The 27,379-nt window shown below is 40.3% G+C and overlaps 1 long non-coding RNA gene across 1 annotated transcript in view; it reads right to left on the minus strand.

The window, feature by feature from the left end:
• The window catches only part of LOC131380834 (uncharacterized), a 68,280-nt gene extending 41,573 nt beyond the window's left edge, over nt 1–26,707 (minus strand). The window contains exon 1 of the long non-coding RNA XR_009209089.1: nt 26,595–26,707. This is a non-coding gene — a long non-coding RNA (uncharacterized LOC131380834). The remainder of the gene's footprint in view (nt 1–26,594) is intronic.
• Nucleotides 26,708–27,379: the final 672 nt, after the last annotated feature.

Consider the following 27,379-nt stretch of genomic DNA (forward strand, 5'->3'; position numbering starts at 1 on the left):
CAAGAAGAAGAAGAAGAAGAAGAAGAAGAAGAAGAAGAAGAAGAAGAAGAAGAAAAAACAACTAAGTGGAAACTCATGAATACACACAGGGAATGCAAGCAAAGATTAGTGGGAACCTTAGCTCTAAGAATATACATATGTTCAGGGACTTGACCCTGTACTCCAGACAACTAGCTCTGGGTGTGTCAATTTCAGACACTCTTCTTCACAGAGCCCCAGTCTCCTGCCCCATGTGCAACACTATCTGGAGCTCAGAGCCTTTGTACCCAGTTTCACTTTTGCCAGTCCTCTGCTTTATGATTGGACTCTGCCTCCATAACTAACAGATCAGTTATGATAGCACTTACAATCTGCCAGGGACATGTCTACATGCTTTGTATCCTAAATCATTAAGAACCACAACCACCCTATTATTTAAGTACGATTATTACCACCAGTTCACAGACAAGAAAACTAAGCTACAGAGAGATCAAATGCCTTAATTGAGGTCACTCCACTCATTCCACTAGTATGGGGTGATATTGGGATTTGAATCCATGCAGTTGGCTCCAGAGTCCACACTATTAAGCAGATGTTTCTCTAGGAAGCTTTTTTATCCGCTTACTGAGAGGCTGGGAGAAAGAGTCCCGGAAAGCAACCACCTGACTCATGAGCAGTGATCATTCTCTGCGGTATGACCCACCCACTTCACTGATACCTAGTGCTCATCACTTCGACAAATACAACTAAGATTGTTTCCTGCCTTGGGTTTCATGATTGCAATTTTCAGAGCTGGCCTCTGGATAAGGTCCTTTTTCTAGACTTTATTATGCCCCATATTTGTGTTTGTCAGGAAACTGGAGAGTTTATTCCAGGAACTAATTTGAAATTATAAGAATTTTTTTCGTCTGTCAGAATAACCATCCATGAAGAGATAATACATGCATCAGTGAAGGAAGGTTCTTAAAATGGGTCAGCCAGGCCGGGCGCGGTGGCTCACGCTTGTAATCCCAGCACTTTGGGAGGCCGAGGTGGGCGGATCACGAGGCCAGGAGATCGAGACCACGGTGAAACCCCGTCTCTACTAAAAATACAAAAAATTAGCCGGGCGTGGTGGCGGGCGCCCGTAGTCCCAGCTACTCGGAGAGGCTGAGGCAGGAGAATGGCGTGAACCCGGGAGGCGGAGCTTGCAGTGAGCCGAGATTGCGCCACTGCACTCCAGCCTGGGTGACAGAGCGAGACTCCGTCTCAAAAAAAAAAAAAAAAAATGGGTCAGCCAGAAAAAGGAAGAATTAAATTGGATGGCGTGATTACATAGGACAACCAAGGACACCAAAGGGGCCCAAAGGAAAGAGAGCCCATGAAGAAACAGAACTGACCAGCATGAAGGTTGTACTTGGGTGTTTAATGTGAAGCTGTGTTAGGTTGTCTTTTTCAGATGGAAAGAAGACGATCCCAGTCTTCTAGGTCTGGGAAGCCAGGTCGACTATGGAGGCCTTAGATACTGTGTGGAAAAGGCTGAGGTAGCACATTTCACTGTAGGAGGAAGAAGAGACACCAGTGAAGGATACAGAGCAACAAGATATATGGGAAAAGAACAAGGGTAATGAATGGTAATTAATTCATTTATTTGCCCATTCATTCATTCTACAATTATATATGGAGCACCTAGTATGTGCTACCCTCTGGGGCAGATTTTGGCTTCAGGGAGCTTACATGACAGTTGGGACCCAGAAAATGAGCAAAGCAATTGCCTCTTTCTTCCTGTTTACATATCAGAGGGGTAGACGGGTTGAATGCTGTGAGAACATAGGACAGGAATGAACCTTCTGTTAGGGTCTCGTGAAAGCCTGGGTTGGTGACTTTTAAAATGAGACCTGCAAAATGAGAAGGAATCTGTCACACAAAATGTAGGGAGAGAGGGTAAGTAAGAAGAACATTTCAAAAAGAAGCGTTGTTGTTTATTCCCCAGAGATGGCCAGAAACGCAACTAAGAAAAGATCACAGGCCTCCAGGTTGCCTGGGCAACCTCTGAGAGCCCTGTCTAGGGCGAAGTGGGAGTGAAACCAACAGAAGAGTGTTAAGGAGACAGCTTATGGCAGAAAGTGGGGATAAGCAATGCAGGTGATTTGTCTGAGCTGGAGTGGGGGAGGATGAGCTTGGTTTTGCTATGTCAGGCCATTAGTTGGGGCGACTTTCAGTTTCCATTTGAGCCTGAGCCTGGAGTAGGTGCATTCCAGATATGCAGAAATCACGACCATGGAGTGATTCATCTCCAGTTAGCTCCCTCAAAAATTCCCCACAGTCACTCTCTGACACCTTTTCCTCAGGCCTCCACCTCGCACCTCCCCTGCCCCCTCCAGAATGACTTTGTGTCATTCTTCACCGCAAATGAGGCCATCAGAGAAATCCTTCCTCATTTCTCCCTTTTCCACCTCTTTCTCTAGATCTTCACCCTCCCTTTTTGGGAGAGGAACACTTCCTTCCTCCTGCAACCTTCCTCCGCCTATCTATACTCAAACATTAACTACCAACCTGATCAAATAATCATTATTCCTTCATTCCATAAATAACTCCATACCAGCACTTGATCCCTGTCTTCCTTTCTCTTCTGTAACTTGTACCACAAATCATGCTTGTTTATTTAATTTCTCCCTCACTACCACCATCTATTTCTAAACCAACAGTCTACTCAAGTCTGCCTGCTTCCCAAGAGTCCTCACTCAATCCTGCTTGTCTTTTTGGCCAACCTCCAACTCTCTGGAATTTGACCTCAGGACTTCTTGGAGGTGATTGGATGGCTGTTTTTACCTTCTAGTGACCCACTCACTCTTCAGCCTTTATCATCTGACTTCTCAGCCTGCCTATGTGTTTTTTTCCCTGTTGCAGCCCCTGCCACCACCCCAGAATGCTGTTCTGTCACACCCCTACCCCCTGTGGGACTGTGTCCCTGCTAGGCCTCTAGATGCTGCATCCCTCTCCTTGATCCTCATCTGAAGCCCAACTCTACGCCAATCTATAGAATGAACCCCAATTCAGACAAAAGAGATGTCAAGGTAACCAACTCCACCCTCTGAGATCCACGACTAGCCAAGGCTGGCCATTGCTCCACGTTACATCTCTGTTGTGAGAGCCATCTTGATTCTCATGTATGAGCCCAGTATTGGCTCTAAGACTGGTCTCTTAGTTTCATTCCCATTCATCCTATTTGTTGAGCATGTATTATGGGCCAGGCTCTGGCACACACCTCCTACACATGATTTCCCCTCCCGCTCACAGCACGGCGATGCTGGAGACCCCTACATAGTCAGCAGACCCATGCTACAGAGGGTTTGAAGAACTCTTCCAAGGACACACGGCCATTCCTTGGTGGAACCAGAACTCAAACAGGCATTCTGATTTTAGAGCCTTTGCTCAATAAATAGTTGTAACAGAAGAGAGAGTGGAGACGTGTGTGTGTGTGTGTGTGCGCGCGTGTGTATGTAGGGGTAGAAGATACTGGTGGGGGAGCTGAGACCCTGCTACTCATGCCAGATTTTCTGGTCCTGATTAGCTACTGCCTGGCTGCCAGAAGCTGTTATTATCACTCACTCCCGTGCTCCTGTCACTGGGCTTGTGGAAACTTGCCCTTCCTTCTGCTCTCGGTCTCCAATGCTGACAGCTATGCTGGAAAATCCCATGCTGGCCACTGCCGCACTTACCAGAGGCATATTGTACGTGCTGGTCTGGACTTCCTGCCAGACCTCTACGTGTCCTGTGCCTGCCCCTTCACAGGGGGTCGGTCTACTTCCTGGCCAGGGCCTTTCCAGCCTGTCTCTCCCCTGTGCAGGTAACAGAGCTCTTTTCTCTGCCACCACTTCCCCATGGAGTCTTTTCCATGGCTGTCCCTGACAGAATTCATGCTATATACTCTGTTAACTCATGGCATGCACTCTCTTTCTGCTTCTTTCCTCAATCTATGTGAGACTAAGTTAATACCAACCTATCTTGTTAACCCCTTCTAATATGTAATCTTTATTTTAAAATTTAAATATTTGTTATATTGAATTCAGTAACTAGAACATTCTCCTCCAAAATGAGAAGGGTACAAAAACCTCCAATAAGTAAGTCTGTTGGGGAAAACAAGTCCCCCAAAGAATAAATCTACCAGGAGAGTAAAAACAATGATAATCAGAACAATGATCAATAATCACTATTGTCAAAGTGCCTGGCAATCACCAAACACCAGATTCATCGGCTCTTTACCGTCCTGTAGGATGACTTCTGTGACTTGCTAAAACCTACACAATAAGTATAATGGTGACAAGACTCAACTCCCAGGCTCTGACATTAAGTCCTATTGTCTTCCTAAAATGCTCTTTAAAGAGAGGATTTCTGTCTCACATGGTCATCTGGATCATTTGAAAACTTCAAGCAGAAAGTCCCAAGGTCACCATTAAATGTTTTCCAAGATTACACATCTTCAAACAGAAACCCAAAATAACGAAAACCAGGAACCAAGACTTCCAGCTTCTCCAATGAGAGTAAGTCTTAGTTCTTTTTCCTTACTCCACAAGAAAAATTATATCTCCCAAGGGGAGTTATGGGCTTTCCAAAAGAGGAGCAAAGGGATATGAGCTTAGGAAATGAAACGTTGCTCAGCACTCTTCAGGAATGACGTTCTCCTTCCTCCCCTGTAACAATGCAAGTGCACATTCATTTTCTTACACTTCGAATCACTGAACACAAAGGTCTAGTTTTATTTATCCTGCTGCTGCCACTGTGGCAAAACTAAATGTGTGGTGCATAAACTGTTTATAAATCTTGTCTCCAACAAGAGAACTGAGTGTGCACTTTTTGAGGACCTTAGTTCATTCAGAATGATGAGAAAATTTGGGACAAATTTTTCTCTTGATATAAGAGCTGTATAGGCCAAGTGGACTTCCTTTTCTGGCCTAAATGCTGTGTTTATAAAAACGGTGTGCTGTAAATAGCAAAGTATAGAAGTGAGAAATTATGCCTCTGCTGAATAAACCACACTCCCGGCCGACTGACTCCCTGCTTCTTCAAAGTGAAGAAACATTTGTTCCTATATCTTGTGAACAACAAGCTGGATCCATTGAAAATGCCAGATAACATTGATCTTGGGGAATAAGAAAACAACCTTTTTAAAGGTCAGAACTGTCTTAGTTTTTAATGGATTATTGGTTGATGAATTCTTTCAAGAAATATTTCTCTAATGCCTTCTTTGTGTCGAGAACCATTCCAGGATCCAAATATACCCTTGCTTCCATTTTCTGCATCAGGGTCAGTGATCCTGCTGAAAGGTTAATTTCATTATACCACATCAGTCTCCTGCTCCAAACCTCTCACTGGTTTCCCTCTGCACTTAGAACAACTTCCAACTCCTTCCTGCCATGTACAAGGCCCTGTCTTCTCAGGTGGCCTCATCACTCACCTCCTTCACACTGTACCCCACCCCAGCCACACCGGCCTTCCCACCAGGCTCATTTTCAACTCAGTGTTCTCCCACATGCTGCAGCCACTGCAAGGGCACTCTCCCCGAGGCTCCTCCCTCATGGGACTGGCATCTCCTCACCTCTCAGGTCTCCACTCAAATATCACCTCCTGGACCTGGCGCAGTGGCTCATGCCTGTAATCCCAGCACTTTGGGGGGCCGAAGTGAGTGGATCACCTGAGGTCAGGGGTTTGAGACCAGACTGGCCAACATGGTGAAACTCCGTCTTTACTTCAAATACAAAAATTAGCCAGGCATGGTGACACGTGCCTGTAATCCCAGCTACTCGAGAGGCTGAGGCACGAGAATCTCCTGAAGCCAGGAAGCAGAGGTTGCAGTGAGCCGAGATCGCACCACTGCACTCCAGCCTGGGTGACAGAGCAAGACTCCATCTCAAAAAATAAAAAATTAAAAAATCACTTCCTAGGAGGTGATTCTTTTTCTAAATTTGCTCCTCCTTCTCTATTTTCTATCCCCTTACCCTGCCCCCTTTATTTTACAAATAGTAATTATCACTGTCATACACCTTTTTTATTTTCCTGTTTACTAATGTATTATCTATTTACTCCAACTAGAAGATAAGACCTTTATGAAATTTGCCTTAGTTATAGTTGCATTCCCAACATGCTGAATTCAGTTCCCTGAATAAACTTTTAGGATGCCACTCACAAGACAATTCTGTTATATTTTTCCCTCATATGTTGAAAAAGCCACAGGATTTGAGGATACCGTCAATTATTTTTCATTGCTAAGGATTTTTGACTTTAGAAACTACAGAGAAGGGTCTCTTCACTCAGAGTATTTTTTATTTTCTCTGTGTTGCAAGCATACCCCTAGTATTTGGGTCAGAAAGAAAAGTTCTTTGAGTCTGCATCTTATTGCAAATGTTGAAGAAAGAAAGTGAAACAGAAAGATTTGTTTCTTATGCCTTGTGAAGGTTCTAATAAACTCAGTGTCCCACCTGTTCTGTGGAATCCTTTGAATGGTTTGATCTGGTTGTTAAACCTTTTCTCTCCAGAGCTGCAGAAGAGAGAAAGATTCATTTATTTATGCAAAAAACAGCTCAAATGTCACTTTTCTGAGAGTTTTCCCTCACCATGATGTCTACAAGAGTCTTCCCAGCCTTCTATCACTTTTTAGTTCATTACATTCTACTATTTTCTTCATAGTATTTATCTCTATCTAAATGTGTATTTCTGTGAATGTTTTCCATATTCTATGTATGATTCTTCCTGGTAGAATATAAGCTCGTGGGAGCAAGAGCCATGCCTTTCATCCACTGATGGTTCTCCAGAACCTAGAGTTCCTGGCACGTGGAAAGCCCCAACAAGCAGTGGTTGAGTAGATGAAGAAATGAAGCGGCATCGGCTCTGTGAAGGTTTTTTTGACAACTCCTTTCTAACTTTGATGTTCTTGCCTTTCTGAACACTCTGCACCTGTCAGCTCTGCTCCATCGCAGGACTTTCTTCTCTAAAGTTCTGTTCTTGGACATTTATGTAGCACCATTGAGCCCTTGGCTGCTTCATGACACCAAACAGACCCAAACAACACAAGCTTGTTTGTGATTATTTTATGCATTGGTATTTTGTTTCCCCAGACAACACTGTAAGCTTCCCACAGGGAAGGCATGTGTCTTAAGCCAGGAAATAGAAAAGGAAGAGAAGGTTTTGCAGGGGTGGGGTGGGGGATGATAACAAAGTGAGTTTTTAAGATGCTGAATTTTATGTCTATAGGATATGCAGGTAGAAGTGTCCGGTAAGCAGTTCATGTACATACTTCTGAATGTCAGCAAAGAGGTCTAAGCTAAAATCATTCATTTGTAACTCATCAACATGTGCTCACTATGAGTAACAAGTTGAGAAAATGCGCTCACTCGGGGAAAGTAGGAAGAAAGCTTGAGGAGATGAGCAAAGAAGGGCAGATGAGTGAAGAAGGGTCAGATAGAAGATGCAGGCAGGGAAGGAAGCTTGTCAGTGGTCAGAGGACCAGGTGAGTGTGTCACTGAGGATGCCAAGAAAGTTGAAATTTTCAAGATGACAGAGAATGGTCAATGGCGGCCAGCGTCACAAAGAATCCAAGTAAGGGAAGACCAGAAACATGTCCACAGGATTTGGCAGGTGAGCCTTGCCATAGCAATTTCAGCTAAGTAATGAGAACAGAAGCCTGGCTGAGAGGGATTAAGAACGGACTGTACTGGAAGGTGAGTAATTAAACAAAGCAAATTAAGACAATGCCCTTAAGAAGCTTAGGTTTGAAGACAAGAAGAAAGATACACTGGTACCTAAATAAGAGTTGCTGAAGAAAATGAATTGGGTTTATTACTCAAAAGTAGATTTTAAATTGTACACTTGAAATATGTGTGGTTTATTGTGGGCCAATTCTATCTCAACAAATGTTTTCAAAAAGCATGGCTTAGAATTTCACAAAATATCAGTAACTTTTCATTTCAAATGTATTATAACACATTAAGGTATTACCTGATATCTGAATGAGAAAAATCCAGATTAAAAAAAACAGAAATATGTAAAGTCATATTCCTGGTTTATAAAAAATGAAAAGAATATGAATAGTATCAAATGGACTTTTTCCTGTGGTAGAAAGCAGGAAGGCATGATCATCTGGAATATGGGCCAGCATAGGGAAAAGGCAGAATTATGGAATTCTGGTTATCATTTGTAGATTACTGACTATTTATCTAAGAGGCTCCACATTGGTCTAGGTTAGGACCCAAACTAAGGTGAACTGAAACCAAATTAAAGCCTCCAGTTAAACCCAAAGAGTTTCCTGAAAAGATGATGTCACAAAAACTTCATTTAGGGCCATAATGGGAAAAAAATGTGTAGTGAGACAATTCATAGAGAAGGGAGATGAACATCTAAATTAAATATTTATCCTCTTTAAAAATACTTGTCCTTTTTCCAAAGGTTCAGCTATTGTCTCACCAGTGTTCTCAAAATTGAAGTGAATAAAATGCCAAGGTTTCAACATTTACGCAATAGTCAGTAGATGCAAAGATAAGATAAGTAGACAAAACTAAGAGAAATATTAACTTGGTGAAAGCTGTTTGTTCAGAAAGCAGCCATCTAGAATTTTTTCTCCAGTGTTTTCACATGGAATTTTTTAAAGGACAAATAGAAAGAAAGCCAGTAGACTAAATACTGATGTGTGCAGTGCTAGACATTTCCTCAAAGCACACTTTCCCTCAGTGGATCCTTAAAATAATTCAGAGAAGGAGGCAGTGTGCTAGGGCCTTTCCCCACCTCACCCAGAGTGATATTTATCTTTGTGTTTTCACACAAAGAGACTCCGAGAGGTAATAAGTTTTTCCTTTGACTCCTCTTGTTTTCCATAACATCATTCAGACAAGCAGACTTAGCAGTGACTGAAAATGCAATAGAGTTAAATAAAGTAAAGAGGACAGGAGGCATTTTACATCTGCTGAAATGTGTACAGTCACCTTATTAATTACAAAAGAAATCTAAGCACTAAAGATAAGTAGCACGGTTACCAACGTACTCATTAAAGAGCTATACAGAGAGGCTAAGGATGTGACCATCTCATTCCAGATTGGAATTCATGACTAGAAAGGCAACATCCAGTATCTGTCATAGAATTAGTAGAGTCATCATAATGTTCTATACCGTGTGACCTCAGGGCATAGAGATGGTCAAAAGTATGACGACTGATGACTCACAAGGCCCCTCAAGATATTCAGCATCAATTTGGTGTCCACTGTATTACCATCTTCAGTTATTCATCACTCCTCCCATTTCCCCCCACCCAATGCTGTTTATGCCCCCAAAACAGTAGCTAATATTTATAGAGACCTTACTATATACCAAGCATTGTTCTAAGCACTTCTCATGTCCTAAATCACTTAATTATCACAACAACCTATTAGGTAGGTGATATTCTGCTCATAGCCATTTACAGATGAAATGGCCATGACAAAAAGAGGTTAAGTAATGTTTCCAATTGGCACACGGATGGTGAGAGTAAGAGCAGAAATTCAAGCCCAAGCAGTCTGCAATCAGAGCCTTTTGTTCCTGGTCACTAGGCTATACTGCCTCCATGCTTATTTTAGGTCAGGACCATCTCTCTCCTGGAATACTACAATAGACTCCTAGCTGGTCTCCATTCATCTTACTTCTTCTCACATTATTTTTTATTATAAAAATAATATATGAATACATTCTCCCTGTAAAATACAATAATAGTATAAATTAGATAAAATCCCATTTGGCCACCAGCTGCAATTCCAGGTTCCTCCCCAGGATCAGGTATGTCTACTCCTAGATCTTTTTCTGTGTATCTATGTACCTTTAAAACATATACAGTATTGTTTGATAGTTTTTTAAACTTTTATTTTAAGTTCAGGGGTACATGTGCAAGTTTGTTATATAGGTAGAATTGCATCATGGAGGTTTGTTGTACAGATTATTTCATCACCCAAATATTAAGCCTCAGACCCATTAGTTACTTTTCCTGACCCTCTTCCTCCTCCCACGCTCTGTTCTCCGAAAGGCCTCAGTGTGTGTTGTTCCCCTCTATGTATCCATGTGTTCTCATCATTTAGCTCCCACTTATAAGTGAGAGCATGTGGCATTTGGTTTTCTGTCCCTGAGTTACTTTGCTAAGGATAATGGCCTCCAGCTCCACCCAGGTTCCTGAAAAGGACATGATCTCATTTTTATGGCTGCATAGTATTCCATTGTGTATAGGTACCACATTTTCTTTAGCCAAGTTTGACAGATTTTTTAAAAAATAAATGTTATCATAGTACTTACATTCAAATTTCATTTTTTAAATTTATCTATATGTCTTTGAGAGCATTCTAAATCAGAACTGTGTGACCTTTAAAAGAAGAAAAACCCAGTCCCATTTTTTAAAAGCACCCTCACTCCAAAATAGAGATGGCATAACCCTATTGAAGTGGTCTACTACTTCCCTTTTAGTAACAGTGAAACCTAGCAAAGTCTTCCAAAGGAAAAAAACTAGAAAAAAATTAAAGGAGTAACAGTTTGAGTGGCATATACACAGAAGAATGAGGGGCACTGTGTTTTGGAAACTAATCTGTAGGTGAAACAATATGGGCATCGTCACCTGGAGATTTGCCATGAAGTGAGTCCAGATCCACTTCTTGTGAAAGTCTACATAAATAACCAGACCATTCAGTTTACCAGTACATCTCATCTCATTCCTATAGCAATCTGGAGTATTGGATTGCATTAGGGTTCTACTCACTGAAGTAATCCCTGCACAGACTTCAACATGTTAATCTCTTTACTTGCTTACTGTTTCCATAATGTAAGCTCATAAAGACAGGAATTGCATCTCTCTTATTCCCTGCTGTAGTGCAATTACCTTACTCAGTAGCTGTCACATAATTGTGGCTCAACAAGTCATTGTTTATTGAGTGAATAAACCCAAAGACACATGATTAATTAGTGGTTCAATCACCCATGACCATTGTACAATAGAGATGACCTGAACAGTTATAGATCTACAGCAGTCACTAATAACAAGTCATCAAAGTAAAACTCAACTATGACAGATTAAAAAGAGCATAAATTCTAGAGTCAGTTACCTGGGTTAACAAAACATATTCACCACATGCTTGCTGTGTGACTCTGGTCAATTTTATTAACCTCTCTGGTATAATTTGAATATTTGTTCCTGCCCAGATCTCATGATGAATTGTAATCCCCAATGCTGGGGATGGGGCCTGGTGGGAGGTATTCGGATCATGGGGGCCGGTCCCCCATGAATGGGTTGGGCCATCTCTTTGGTGTTAAGTGAGCTCACGCTCTAAGTTCACAGGAGATCTGGTCATTTAAAAGTGTGTGGTGCCTCTCACCCCCACTCTCTCTCTCTTGCTCCTGCTCTGGCCATGTGACTTACCTGTTCCCCTTCACCTTCCACCATCATTATAAGCTTCCTGAGGCCTCCCCAGAAGCCAAGCAGATGCCTGCACCATGCTTCCCATAAAGCCTGTAGAGCCGTGAGCCAGTTAAATATGTTTTCTTTATAAATTACCCAGTCTCAGATATTTCTTTATACAAATGCAAGAATGGCCTAATACACTCTCTCTTCAGTTTCTTTATCTGTAATAATGACGATAATCAAACCTTTAGAATTTTGCCAGGACTAAATGAAGTAATGAATTAAGGCATCTAATAATGTGTGAGACAATGAGTAGGTGCTTAGTAAATGTCAGTGCTGTGCCTATTTTCCCTCCACCCACTTACCACCTCTTTTCTAATAATAAGACCGAGTTTATTTACCCTGATAGGCACGTCTCTTCTCTCATTTCCATTTGTGGCAATGTAGGCAACCACTTCTTTCTTTCAGTGCTGACCTACTGTTTTGTTGGAAACAGTCCCAGGGCTCTGGGCTTTAGAGATGGCTGTTGGATTGCGAAGCATTATGTGGACCAAATCCAAGTGCTGCAGCACATAATGGCTCTGGCCATTTAAAAAATCTAAACTGTTGTAGCTATTTTATGGGGTGCAATATATATCCAAAATTTTATAATAGGGTTACCAAATGTAGTGCTCTAAAAATCAAGAATCATTAAAAATTTTCTCATCTCCCCACAGAAATAAATGCTGTGTTGGTTATTAAAACAGACACCTTGCTCAGGAGTCTGAGGTTTTCTCTAAGATGTTCCACAATTATCATTTAAAGCCAGTGAATGTTATTCAGACAAGAAAAGGTAGAATTCTTGATTTAATTTCACCAGAATTAGACTTTCATTCTGTGATATTATTTATCCAATTCCCAGCATTTCTGCTACCTCGAACTCTCTTAGGTCTACCCTCAATCCCCTTATTTACAGAGTCTTCAAGTCTCAGAAACACTTGCATTTATCCTGTCATGTACACACCCTAAAAGTCATCCTAGGTCTTTAAAAAGACTTACAGATGACTGAGCCAAACACAATCCTTTCCCTATTCTAAATCTTACTATTCCCAACATTTGAGAATGCCTTTGCTTAGACCACTGGGGCAAATCTATTGTGTTGCCACCTGAGTGCTCTCCTAGCAACTAGACATGTCTTTAAAACAGGACATGTGTTACTTCTTCTTTATCTTGCATTATAAACTTGAGCAATGTCTGGCTTGATGAAGGCAGTGTTTCTACTATCTTGGTTGGGTTCCAACCATAACCTTTGAGTAGAGAACAGTTTGGGCAACTTATAAATCTTGTTTTAAAAAATAAATCAACTTCTTGCTTTGAGATCTGGGTCGTTTCAAGAATAGCTGGAGTACTTCATGCACCCTTGGCCTGAAGATTACATCTTTTCCCCAAAGTTCTAGCAAGAGCCACCCAGTTAGAATTATAGTCAATAGGATTAGCTAAATGTACTACACCCAAAACACAAGCAGCAGCTGGATTACCGTCCTACAGCTCACCTGTTGGTAAATGTTGATCTTAGAGTTCCTACTCATATAAACCTCAAAGCCCGGAGGAACTCATACGCCACTCAGACATCCCCACAAGAGAATTCTGAAGTGGAAATCAACAGCTAAATGGACCTGTATAGGACTAAAAATATATATATAATCTATGGATTTTATTAAAATACATGTTATTAAAACAAATTTTATTAAAATATATTTTAATAAAAAATTTTAATGAATATATTTTAATAAAATATTTTACTAAATAAAATATATTTAATTAAAATATGTTTATTAAAATATATTTTAATTAAAATATATTTATTAAAATATATATTTTATATATATATATTATTAGTTCTAGATTCCAGTATTCTTTTTTTGGTCTAAATTTGTAAGACTCAGCAAAGACATTCATCCAGGACATCTATAGCTTGCTGTGAGCCTTTGCTGTCTTCAGTAACCAGCATGTGAATTTCATAGAGATGCCAATGGAGAGAAAGATACAAGGCTTCCTTCCCTTTAAGAGGCTTATAATCAACCTAGTCCGAGAAAGCTAGTTTGACAAAAGTCAAGGGAAGGAGGGGGATAGGGAAATATATATATTAAACTACATGGCTAGTTAAGCATTAGTCCTGCAGGCCGAGTATTTGCTGGGAAAAGGGGGACCCTCATCAGTTACTTCAGGAGCTAGATTTTTCCATGGCCCCAAATATCCTTAGTGTGTTGTATGTCCTTCCAAGGATTGGTGTCTGCACTGCACAATGCCCAATCATCTTAAAGCACAGTATGTCTTCTAGTATTAATGGTTCCTTACAGCAGCTTATTCAAGTATCTTAATTCTTTAAATCTGGGAAAGAGACAAAGAGAAATATAGGCTACAAATTTCATCCTCAGAATGTTTCATCAGCTCACTAGTTAACTATAGTATTTCATTAGTAATAAGATAAGGCAAAGATGAAAATAATAACTGAAAATGCACACATTTCAGACAAAAAAATCCCAGCCCAATTAAAATTATAAATTAAAATTTTATATCTCACTATCTCTCTGTATTTTAAAAAGCAATTTGCCTCAACCCCAACATAAGTTGAACCACTTAAATTGCAGTGACAAAATCAAAGCTTTGTTCTGAATATTGGGAGCTGAGATCTATTTTGCTACATATCTTGTAAAATTATCCCCAATTTCAGGACATAGAGCTACAGCATTAGAAAACCTTACATTTCTTTTTGTATCATGCAATGAATTTTAAACAGACTATTATTACATTGCAGCCTTTTTTTTTACTGGTAGTAAGCAGTGGGATTGAGTGAGGTGGAACAGAGGTTGGGAAATTTGTGAGCAGAGCATTTTTTAAGAGCTCAATTCAAATAGTTAAGTAGTTACAACAGAGTTCTCAGATGCTACAAAATTATATCAGATCCTTATATGAACTCCTAGTTCACTCTTGTTTTAAATCTGAATTGTTTAGACTTAACATTTGGTAATGCTTAAACCAAAAAAAAAAAAAAAAAAAAGCTCAGGAAAACAAAACAGAACACTGTGCGCTTGAACGTATCAATGATTTTTCATGGACAAAGAATAAAACAACTGCATAGTAGACAAAGATCTGCCCAGATAAAAATCAATATTTGTATCCAACTTTGGGGGGAATCAAGAGAATGAACTGCTTATGACATCAGCCCTAAAAATGTGCCTGTAAATATCCACATTAGTAATGCTTCATCCACCAGTTTCTTATAACCAACATGATCCAATTCAGTAGCTACCACAACTGATCCAAGCTGCCCTACGGGAAACTATGCACACCCACCAAAAAAAGTAAAAATCATCTCTGACCAAAAGAACTGGGTCACAGGATGAGAGGTGGCACCATTCTCTTTAATATCATTAACTCTTGATTTTTAAGGAAACATGGTTCCCATAGGCCTAAGAGGGTTTCTTAAATGTGACCTACATTCAAGCATAATTATCTTTCTTTCCCAATTGGCAAACATACACTATGTAACCTTGTTGTAAAATCCCATAATTAATACAGTTTTGAATATTATGAGCCAAATTATCTGACCTAAAATATAGTAAGATATATGACAGTTGAAGACAATTAAAATTGTCTGATTGTACCTTGGCCCTGCCTCCATTACTTTTGAAACAACAGCTTTTCTTTTATGAAACATGATTTATTCTATCAGTATAAGTTATCCATAGAGTTCAATGAGAGAAGTTAGGACTGCCATATCCTTATCAAATATTCAGGACCAGTTTTAAATATTATTAAAAAGTACAACCAAGCTGAAAACTAAAGCAGTGCACATGATGCCCTGTGAAAGTAGAAATTTATTCTTTAAACAGATTAACTTATTTATTTATGCTGTTGTATTTAATTGGTTTTATCAAGTGTTGTCTAAGAGACATAGTGTAGCACGAGAGATAAACAAATTTACAAGCAAAAAACAAACAACCCCATTAAAAGGTGGGCAAAGAAGGTAAACAGACACTTTTCAAAAGAAAACATACATGTGGCCAACAAGCATATGAAAAAATATTCAACGTCACTGATCATTAGATAAATTCAAATTAAAACCACAATGAGATATTGTGTCACACCAGTCAGAATGGCTATTATTAAAAAGTCAAAAAAATAACAGATGCTGGTAAGGCTGCAGAGAAAAGGGAACGTGTATGCAGTGCTGGTGGGAATGTAAATTAGTTCAGCCACTGTAGAAAGCAGTTTAGTGATTTCTCATAGAACTTAAAACAGAACTACCATGCAACTCAGCAATCCCATTATTGGGTACATACCCAAAGGAATATAAATCATTCTACCATAAAGACACATGTGCAAATGTTTATCACAGCACTATTCACAATAGCAAAGACATGGAATCAACCTAGATGCCCATCAGTGGTAGACTGGATAAAGAGAATATAGTACATATACCATGTATACACGTAGCATACCATGGAATACTATGTAGCCATAAAAAAGAACAAGATCATGTCCTTTGTAGCAACATGGATGGAGGCTGTTATTCTAAGTGAACTAACACAGGAACAGAAAACTAAATACCATATATTCTCCCTTATAAGTGGGAGCTAAACATCGAGTACACATGGACACAAAGAAGGGAACAATAGACACTGGGGCTACTTGAGGGTAGAAGGTGGGAAGAGGATGAGGATTGAAAACTACCTATTAGGTGCCATGCCTATTACCTGGGTGATGAAACAATCTATACACCAAACCCCCATGACGTATGCAATTTACCTATATAACAAATTTGCACATGTACCGCCGAACCTAAGTTTGGATCTAACCAGGTCAACATTTACCAGCTTTATTATCTTAAGCTTATCATTTAACTCTCTTGGAATCTCCATTTCTCATCTGTAAAATGAGATGGTGGCAATACCTATTTTACAGAGTTGTTTTTAGAAAAAAATATAATTGAGGTAAGTTACAGCCTGAAAAGGATTTTTTTAAACATTTGACCTGTTTATACCTTAAAATATTGAGAAAATTGTCAGAGAAATGGTACATGCCAAAAGGCACCTTACACATAAAAACACGTGTTTACAAATGATGTGGACTATAAATAAATACTAAATATGTGTCTACAAATTTCAGGTCAGACAAATGTATATTTAAAAATTAACAGGGACTTCTAGATAAAGATGGCAGATTATGCAAATGTATTTATATTCTCTTCCATCCAAAAGCCTATTAAAATGTTAATAAAGGAATACACAGTTACAAATTCATAAGGTAAAATAAGAAAAAGAAGTGGATATCAACTGATAAAAAATTTCAACCATTTTTTTTTTCAACAAACAACCCCAGATGAAAAGCAGAGACATGCTAACAGGTGAAAAGCATCCAAAGGGGTTAGCTTAGAGCAAAATTAAGGGGGTGGAGGGTTAGTGACAGCAATGGAGATAGGTTGCCTAGAACCACTGAGATGCTCAGAAATCTGAAAACTGAAATACCACAGGAGTGGGAGTGAGACATAAAGGCTAAAATGCAGAGGAAATCCATCAAAAGTCTACTTATGAAACAGCTGATTTCACCACAATGTAAGTTACAACCCCAGTCATAGCATTTGCTTTGCCCGAAAATGTCAACAGAAAACCAAATATTCCCATACACTTGGAAAAACTTCTGACTATGAGACACTCTAATAAAAATAAACAAGAAAAGCTGATTACAAAATAGAAAGCCATATTATAAAAAAAAAACAGACATTTTTGTAGAAATTCCAACAACCTTTGAAAGATTCAAGAATACAATGCTTTCATTAGACAAGAACTGGGTACTATAAAAAAATGAACAAACTGAGATTTAAAAGGTTTGATTTTAAAAATATGATTGCCAACATAAAAAAGAGAAATACGTTTTAAAAATTCAGAAAAGTCTCCCAGAAGATGAAATAAAAATAGACAAAAAGATCAAACCAGTCATGAAGTCTTTGCCCATGCTATGTCTTCAATGAAAAGCAATGGCAACAAAAGCCAAAACTGACAAATGGAATCTAATTAAAGAGCTTCTGCACAGCAAAAGAAACTATCATCAGAGTGAACAAGCAACCTACAGAATGGGAGAAATTTTTTGCAGTCTGTCCATCTGACAAAGGGCTAATATCCAGAATGTACAAAGAACTTAAACAAATTTACAAAAAAAAAAAAAAATCAAAAAGTGGGTGAAGGATATGAACAGACACTTCTCAAAAGGACATTAAGGTGGCCAACATGGCTGGGCACGGTGGCTCACGCCTGTAATCCCAGCACTTTAGGAGGCCAAGGCGGGCGGATCATGAGGTCAGGAGATTGAGACCAGCCTGGCAAACATGGTGAAACCCGTCTCAACCAAAAATACAAAAAATTGGCCGGGTGTGGTGGTGGACGCCTGTAGTCCCAGCTACTCAGGAGGCTGAGGCAGGAGAATGGCATGAACCCAGGAGGCGGAGCTTGCAGTGAGCCAAGATTGCGCCACTGCACTTCAGCCTGGGAGACGGCAGGACTCTGTCTCAAAAAAAAAAAAAAAAAAGGTGGCCAACAAACATATGAAAAAAAGCTCATCATCACTGGTCATTAGATAAATGCAAATCAAAACCACAATGAAATACCATCTCACAACAGTTAGAATGGCGATCATTAAAAAGTCAGGAAACAACAGATGCTAGAGAGGATGAGGAGAAATAGGAATGCTTTTACACTGTTGGTGGGAGTGTAAATTAGTTCAACCATTGTGGAAGACAGTGTGGCGATTCTTCAAGGATAGAGAACTAGAAATACCATTTGACCCAGCAATCCCATTACTGGGTATATACTCAAAAGATTATAAATTATTCTGCTATTAAGACACATGCACACATATGTTTATTGAGGCACTATTCACAATAGCAAAGACTTGGAACCAACCCAAATGCCCATCAATGACAGACTGGATAAAGAAAATGTTTCATATATACACCATGGAATACTATGTAGCCATAAAAAACGATGAGTTCATGTCCTGTACAGGGGCATGGATGAAGCTGGAAACCATCATTCTCAGCAAACTAACACGGGAACAGGAAACCAAATACCACATATTCTCACTCATAAGTGGGAGGGAAACAATGAGAACACATGGACACAGGGCGGGGAACATTACACACTGGGGCCTGTCGGGGGGTGGTAGTCTGAGGGAGGGATAGCATTAGGAGAAATACCTAATGTAGAGGACAGGTTGGTGGGTGCAGCCAACCACCATGGCACGTGTATACCTATGTAACAAACCTGCACATTCTGCCCATGTATCCTAGAACTTAAAGTATTTTTTAAAAAATAGATAATATTGGTTACTATTTTACTGTTAAAAAAAATCAAACCAGGAAGACTAACAGATAATTAATAGGAATTATGAAAAATAAGTAACAAAACTGGAGGAAAGCAAATTGTTAATTTGAATGATACAAGAGATTCTGTTCAATTGAAAGCCTTAAGATTTCAGATTGGAAGAGCCCACCAGTGGCTGTAAAATGACTTCTACCTATGATCACGGCTCAAAGAAAAAAGCAGAAAGGAAAAGCAGATCATATCATCTGCAAAAGAATGAGAATCAAGCTGGCATTAAATTTCACATCAGCAATACTAAATGCTCAGGAAAAAGGAATAATGCCTTTAAAATTCTGAGGAAAACATATTTTTAAACTATATTCTCTATGCCTAATTAAATTACTATACAGGTGTGAACAGAGATCACATTTGCATGTACTGATTTTCACACATTCAAAGAATCAGAAAAGTTGCATCTCACATACAGTTTCTTAGGAATTGTGTTGAGTGCGTCTTTCAATAAAAGGCTGGAGTTCCACAAATGAGGAAAGCAACCCAACAAAGAAGAGACAGTTGTACAGGAGGCCTAGACAACAAGTACAGACAAGAGTAACAGGATGAAGCACTCTTCCTGAAGTAGCTTCAGAAGAAGGAAGTTTCTGGAAAAATTTTAACCAGATCTCTGATGCAATGGACAAAAAAGTTGAGCACGTAACAAAGGCAAATAGTACTTTTAAAAAGCGAGTTAGCAACTTCAGAAAAATTAAAAGCTGTACAAGACAGGAAATATAACAGCACACTTCTTGACACTGTGATAAACAATACTGTTTTGAGTCCCCATGTAAACACTATTTATTGATTTACAAAGTTACAGACAAAGATGATGGAATTACAATTAGAAAGCACAAGGCAAATCTTATTAATCTCAACATCGTGTAGGAACAGCAAAAACGGATGGAAGCAAATTGTTAATTTGAATGATACAGGAGAGTTTGTATAGCTGAAATACAAGATTTCAGATCAGAAGAGCTCGCCGGTGGCTGTAAGAAGACTTCCATCTAGGATCATGGCTGCAAGAAGAAAGCAGAAAGGAAAAGCAGATCATCTGCCAAAGAATGAGGATCAAGCTGGCATTAAATTTCACATCAGCAACACTAGATGCTCAAGAAAAAGGAAGAATGCCTTCCTATTGGGAGATGGAAGTGGAAGAAAAGGATGGAAAAGATGAAGACTCACAATAAATTGCTTACTGTTAAAGGAACAAATGTTTTCCTTAGATAACCTATAAAGATCTAAAATAGAAATACGACTAACAGGAGATATTGAGTGACTTAGGTTACATTCTCATCTGTCAGCGTAGGAAAAAAATATCATATATAAAACTAATAACTCAAGAGTTATCAATGTAAGCATATGCAGAGATACAGAGGTTACTAACAAAAAATGCTATGAAAATGAAAAGTTACATGTGTGGAGAGACATTGAGGATAAGAGGAGTGGGACAGGAATGATTACTCTTCAGCTGGAGTGCTTTTGTCTTTTATTATTGTTGTTATCATATGGAATTTTCTCTTTTTGATAAAATTTTTAAATGGTTAATATAAAAACTCAAGTATACAAATGTTACTAAGACATGTGCAATCCACTATTAGACACAGTTGATCAAATTTATGTAAAACTTAAGAGACAAAGTATTCTTCTACAATATATTTAATGCTGAACATGATTTCAGAACAGGGAGATGCTCGCTTTATTTTGATAAAAAGCCATTAATTCTCTAATGTTCAAACCCAACAAGATGTAAAGTGTTCTCCAGTATCGCCTTCCATTTGGAGACATCTGTGCTCATTGATCTACAAAGGGCAGGGAATGCCTGATTATTTTATTATGTCATTTGCTACTACAAGAATTATTCATGATCATTTACCAGCAAGCTGAGAACACGTGGGGCTGATGTCTTGATTCAGAACACCAAGCCTAAAAGGGATACAAGTACTTAGTAAATTTAGAAGCAGATTCCACTCTACCACCAGCATCCCCTTCATCTACCTTTAAACACATGCATTTATCACCATCTACCTTTAAACACATGCATTTATCACCAGAAACTGTATGTGCATTTTGCAAAGAATGTCCTTTTGTGCAGTAGAGAACAAAGGGATTTTTCTGCAAAGTGATACTGAAACCTGATCACTGATGCATACTCTCTTGCCAGCATCTTGCCTATTGAATGTCATCCCAGCCTATTAGTCCGATATTGTTCTCTTTGGAAAAGAAAGACAAAGATGAGGAGTCCATTTAAAGTGCTCAAACAGCACCCTCTGCTGGTTGAGTTTAAGCTGAACATTTGATGTGCAGCAGGGCTTAGTGACACATGGCAGAAAGAAGAAAAGAAAGCAAGGGAAAAACTGTAGACCAGGATGCATAAGGCAAACATAAATAGAACTCCATCAGTAATTTTGGTTACATATAAGGAAACTGATATTTTAGGCATCATAGCACATATATAATGCAAAGGCACTCTATTAATTCCTAATAGAATACTCTGTTCTTACAAAAAGTATATATTGAGTGACTTTGCATATTACCTTCAAGTTCTTTACTTTACAAAATAATTCACAAGTTCCCCCAGTGAGTTCCCCCAGTGCTCTGAATATGTGGCATGACTTACACTCTATCTTTGGGTAACATATTAACTGTGCAAAACTAACTGCAAACTGTTTCTTAGGTCACAGACCAGGGCTCTTCACGATACCAGAGATACCTGCACTTACGTGACGTGTTTGTAAGTGTTGAGAAAACATTCAAAATTAATTTTTAATGTCTTGCTAATATGTAAGAAACAAGGGTTTGGAGATGGCAAGATTAAGTTCTCCGACAAAGAAAAAAATGAGTAACATATGTCCTCCAGGGCAGGGGATCTGGAGATCTGTTTTGCTTAATATAGTATAAATTCTTAATAAATTGAGTAGCAATTAAAAACAGGTGCAGTCTTACATTTTGGAAGAGTAGAGCTAGGTTTTTTTTATATCTTTGACTAAAAATCAATTAGATATTCAGCTCTCCCTACCTACCCAGGGGGTGGAGTTCACTTCCCATTCTCACTAAGCGTTGGTAGCAGAGAAAACAGTCAACAGATTTTAGACAGTTACATAGTGAGACACCCTACGGGCCTTTATTCTGTTTCCTCCAAAGTAAGAGCGGGGGAAATTTAATTGCCCACAGTCACCAAGCCACAAAGTACATGAATGGCACACAATGAGTTTGAGGAAAATCTATGATCCTCTTGGTCTATCTTTAATTTTTGGTGGAGACAACAATATCAAGAAACAATTATCCACTATAAGAAAAGCAGCAGTGCAAATATGATGATAAACAATAACTGAAGCCTCGCTTTGGTGTTAGGGAGACAATTAGGAGTAGGAAGACTGATGAAATGGAGAGTGCGTGCCTCACTTAAACTGGCCAGATACCGCCGGATGCAGTAGCTCACGTCTAATCCCAGCAATTTGGGAGGCTGAGGTGGACGGATCACTTGAGGTCAGGAGATCAAGACTATCCTGGCTAACACGGTGAAACCTCGTCTCTACTAAAAATACAAAAAGTTAGCTGGGGGTGGTGGCATATGCCTGTAGTCTCAGCTGCTCAAGAGGCTGAGGCAGGAGAATCGCTTGAACCCGAGAGGCAGAGGTTGCAGTGAGCCGAGATCACGCCACTGTACTCCAGCCTGGGCAACAGGGTGAGACTCCGTCTCAAAACCAAAACAAACAAACAAAAAAACTGGCCAGATACTTAGCACTTGTCATTGCAGCCATGAAGCCCACAGGGCCCAGGGTTGCCACATCATTTGATGATTCAAGAGGAGCTTGAAATCAGAATACTTACTCTCTGGGGCTCAAATCTTCACAAGAGTCTGTGAGCCAAAACAGAAAAAGATTTACAAACTAAACTTATCCCATGGGCCAGCAGTATCCAACTACCACAGACTCAAAGTTCTTTCCTTCTGCCTCAGGGCCTTTGTACATGCTCATCATTCTTCCAGTAATCTTCTTCTCTCATTCCCCCTGCCTTCCTCCTAGGTAACTACACTCATCCCTCTGGTATTGACTCAATTGCCACTGCCTCCAGGAAGTCTTTTCTGATCTGCTAGATTAGGTTAGGCCCCCTTGTGATATGATCTCCCACTTTTCTGCATCTTTTCATCATAGCACATAGCACAGTTTGTAATTATATGTTTATCTGTATAATTATTTGATTTTTTTTCTCCTCCACCATGAGGTCAGAGGCCATGTCTCTGTTGTTCAGCAGCACATTGCCTATAATAAAGGAGGTATTGGTAAATAATTGCTAAATGAATGGTTAATAACGTTAAAGTAGCTCTTCATAGGCATAGCTGGAGCTATTCATCTGTGGTTAATGTCACAGGAACCCTTAGATTTGGGCATTGGAGGTGGGAAGGTCTGGGTTTGGATCTTAAACAGCCTACTTACTGTCTGAGTAAGTTGCTGACCCTCCCAGAATTTGTCTCCTCATCTAAAAAAAATGGACCTTACATTTGTGCTGAGGACATACCTAAATACTTTTACAGTACTAACGCCTAGTAGTTGTTCAATAAATGCTAATTATTATTATTACCATTACCTTTAATATGAATAGTCTACTCACATTGACTTGTCCACATCCCATCTGGTCCCAGTGGTGAAAGTTTGACAGATCTGAAATAATAGTCCCATTTCCACGCTTTTGACCTCAGAAGAGTATTCTCCCAACTAATAACTAGACATGAGTATCTGGACTCTACTCTGTATTCAGGAAATCAGGCCTGGAAGAGGTCTTACAATCCAGTGTTTTAATCATAGAATTTTTTTTTAAGTCAGATAGATTTATTCACCACCGATATCTTTCCTGAGTGTGTAAGTGATCTAAATCAATCCCCTAATAACATGGGGTATTTATCTTAGGCCCCACAACCTGCCAAGAGAGAGTTACAAACTAAGATAGAACAATGGGCATATTATCCCTGAGGTAAACCACGTGATTCTCTGACATAGGATGTCTGGGAAGGAGGCACTCGGTGTGAGTCAGGGCATTGGAGCCAGGCTCACCTGGGCTCATGTTTTTGGTCACCTCAGCTCTGTAGTCTTGGCCAAATCATTAGGCCTTGCAGGTAAAACTAGGCTCATAAAACCTGGTGGGAGGGTTGTTTTCAAGATAGAAGAGAGCGTGTGGAAGAGAGCCTGGCACACGGAAGAGGTGCTCAATGAATGATACCTGCATAAGCAAGGGGGATTTGAGCATTGAACTCATTGCCCACCACCACTCCCCCCAAATAAAATTCTATTTAGTCCACACAGAATAGTACAAACCACCGCAGGCTGGGTTGTGTACTGTAAATCATAAGATTTCAAACTTATTATGGAAGAAATGAGACCATCTTTGAGACATTTAGGATCACGGATAAACTGGGCCAGAAATTTACCCATTATATACAACCCTTTGTCCTCTCCTTCCACCGAAAAGCAAGGAGAAGTCTGACCTCACCCGTAGTGCTTCTCTGGAAGTCTGGCAGGGAAACCAGCTGACTATAGTCACTAACCTACCACATAGTGGCTGTTTCCTGCATTTACATTCTAAGATCACGTTGGTACCAGCTTCATCCTGTGACACAAATCTGGACCACTTTGTAACAAAATGTCCATGAGTCCCGCCTTTCATCATTTTCTTTTTTCTTTTTCAATGTCTTCATGATCCCAGAGACCTCACACCAGCTTCCCCAGCCCTTAGCCTCCCCCTCAAATTGAGCACAATACCGATAATCATCCACTGCTCCCAATGGAGAGCATCACAGTTCTCAGTTATACCCACGTGGCAGCATGCCCTGAGTCTGACCCGGGTACCTGTTGGTCTTCCTGACCGTGGGAACACAAAACCATAGTCAGATTTATCTCTGTTTTCCCAGAAATTGGAACGTAGAAGATGCTTGCTCGTATCTGCCCACAAAAGGGACTATTTGTGACTGATTTATCAGAGAGGAATTTATTCAAAGGACGTTGGGTGATTCCCAGAGTCTCCAGGAAGCTAGATCTGTGTGGCCAAAAACAAGGCCCCAAACAGCACCGAGGGGGGTCACCCCTGCAGAACAGATGCTGCCCTGGCACCACCAACACCACCGCCACCTCCTCAGCTGCCTTAACTGTCCTCAGGAGCCAGCTGTGCTGCTGCTGAGAAACAGCCTTTTCTCTTCCCTCTCTGCTCTGTACTACCTCCCAACTAAAAATCCAGGGCATGTGTCCAGGCCTACCTGCAAGGGAAAATGGAAATGTGGATATCTAGCACTATCAGCTTCCACCAGGAGATGGCCTCCTGCCCAAAAAGACTTACAAGGTAAGAGTTTCTCCATGCGACAGGGTTCAAATGCTCAGCAGCCAGAATTATAGCACGGCCAATCGTTACTACACCTACTTCCGAGCATTGACTGGAGTCCAAACTGTGTGATATTTGGTTTTCTTAGGGCTCACTACAGCAGCTAAAAATGACAGTGCTCAATATCTGTTTGTTGGAATTAGAATTAAAAAAAAAAAAAGAACAGTGAATCTAATGCCACTGACTTTCTTTTCCTCTGGGTCCCATGACATCCACTTTGATTCTCCGTGTTGTCCTAAACTTTTAAAGTGCCCAGACTCAGACTCGCTCTGCCCCCACGGAGTGGATGCTGAGAACAGCACGCTGTAGGCAACCAGCTACACTTGAACACCTTCCTCCAGCCTGACTGCTTGGCCAGAGCCCCAGAGCTGCCTGGCTTCCCTGTTCTTTGGCTTTGTCTTCTTCCCTTCACCCCCTTGCCCTTTAGACTTGCTGACTGCATTTGGCTCACTTACTTTTTGACCCTGGGCGCTTTGCAGTGTTTCTCAACAGGGGCGTCGGTGCAGAACAATTCTTTGTGAAGCTGAACTGCCCTATGTGTTGCAGGACTTTTTAACATCTCTTGCCATGCTCATTAAAGGTGAAGACTGTTCTGTGGTCATGGGAGGAAGATCCCCAGTGGAGAAGCCCTGCTTTATAAAGACTGCTCCCATTCACCCTGGGTTGCTCCTTGGTTGGGTCACTCCTTCCTGCTCTGCACTCTGAACTTGAACCCAGCTATCTGCCAATCTTGACAGAATTCTACACCCATTTGGAGGGGGCAAACTCAATCAAAATTAGCATTGGGAGGAACTATTGGGTAATAACTGGACAGAGTCAGGGAGAACTGAACTTTTTGTTCCTCCTCTGATGTGTGATTTGCACAAACAATCATTTTGAGCTCCAGATTCTTCATTTGTAAAATAAGAGGTGTTTTAGGTCAGGCTCCCCAGGAGCAGAGCCTGAGATGGGGACTTTTTGCTCAAATGAATTACTGGGGGAGTGCTCTTGGGAGAAGAGGAATGGGGAGAGCAGGTTAGGGGAGAAAAAAAAAAAAAGCTCAGGCAAGGAAACTCTGAAGCATAAATTACCCTGGAGTTAGCCCCACCTAGAGATAAGGCGACCGGCCCTTGGTACTCCCAGTTCAGCCAGGTATTGGCTGAGACCCGGAGTACGGAGGCGGCTACCAGTGGCCAAGGGAAGACTTCCCTCTACCCCTCACATGCATTGGCACATATAGGCTACTTTTCATTGTTTTGCTATTGTAAACAATGTTGCAATGAACATCCTTAACTAAAACTTAAAGTACATTCATGATTACTTACCTAGGATAGATTTCTAAAAATGGTATCACTAGATCAAATAGTTTTACATTTGCAATAATATGCACATTGCCACATTACCTTCCAGAATGACTATAAGCATTTCTATGTTCCAGGTTCTATATGAAGATAAGACTGACTCTTCTTTTGACCGGCACTGTGTAACTGTACCTTTAATAGTGGAAATGGGCCGGGCGCGGTGGCTCACGCTTGTAATCCCAGCACTTTGGGAGGCCGAGGCAGGCGGATCACGAGTTCAGGAGATCGAGACCACGGTGAAACCCTGTCTCTACTAAAAATACAAAAAAAATTAGCCGGGCGTGGTGGCGGGCGCCTGTAGTCCCAGCTACTCGGTGAGGCTGAGGCAGAAGAATGGCGGCGTGAACCCGGGAGGCGGAGCTTGCAGTGAGCCGAGATTGCGCCACTGCACTCCAGCCTGCGCGAGAGAGCGAGACTCCGTCTCAAAAAAAAAAAAAAAAGGTGGAAATGATGCATGGTGTTATTTTTAAATATTTCAAAGGAAACACTCATGGTTTAAATGACCCACATAATTCTGCTAATTGCTAACTAAATTTTTTCTGTATTTATAACATTGGTTAACATAGACACTTTGAAAATACTGGTCTAAAAATTATATCTGAGAATACATTATGATTAGTGTCCAATTTTAGATTTATAAAATAGGTTTTTAATAATAAAAGTTGATATTAATATGACTGTCTGGGGCCAGGCACGGTGGTTCACGCCTGTAATCCCAGAACTTTGGGAGGCAAAGGTGCGTGGAACACAAGGTCAGGGGTTTAAGACCAGCCTGGCCAAGATGGTGAAACCCTATCTCTACTAAAAATACAAAAAATTAGCTGGGCGTGGTGGTGGGTGCCTGTAATCCCAGCTACTCGGGAGGCTGAGGCAGAGAATTACTTGAACCCAGGAGGTAGAGGTTGCAGTGAGCCAGG

This window comes from Hylobates moloch, unplaced genomic scaffold (assembly GCF_009828535.3).
Source record: "Hylobates moloch isolate HMO894 unplaced genomic scaffold, HMol_V3 SCAFFOLD_12, whole genome shotgun sequence".
In the NCBI taxonomy this organism is placed as follows: domain Eukaryota; kingdom Metazoa; phylum Chordata; class Mammalia; order Primates; family Hylobatidae; genus Hylobates; species Hylobates moloch.